Source organism: Galeopterus variegatus, unplaced genomic scaffold, assembly GCF_000696425.1.
Source record: "Galeopterus variegatus unplaced genomic scaffold, G_variegatus-3.0.2 Scaffold8964, whole genome shotgun sequence".
Lineage (NCBI taxonomy): Eukaryota > Metazoa > Chordata > Mammalia > Dermoptera > Cynocephalidae > Galeopterus > Galeopterus variegatus.
The window spans coordinates 36229-36603 of NW_007735075.1; positions in this window are offsets into that span (position 1 = coordinate 36229).

A 375-nucleotide genomic window follows, 5' to 3' on the forward strand; every position below is an offset into this window, starting at 1 on the left:
TATTATCTCCTTTGGATAAATCAAGCTGTCTTCCACATGACACATCTATCCAACAATCCACTGGTCAAACAGCAGATAGGAACCCCCCATCCTCAATCCATTTCCTACCCACCCCCACCCCCGAGAATTCTCTGAAGGCCACTAAAACTCAAAAAGACAATATCAGAGCCAGCTGTTGGTGGCTAGGAGACTAGGACAAAGATTGCCTAAACCTCCGTCATTCAAGACTGACTTTTACATTCCTTACAGAAAACAGAGGTGAAACCCCTTGAGTGTCCATGTTTGGGGGATGGACCTCTCCTGCAAGTTTGATGTTTTTCATCTGTGCATTACATTTGGATGCCTGAACATGTGTTTATAACACATAATCCTATT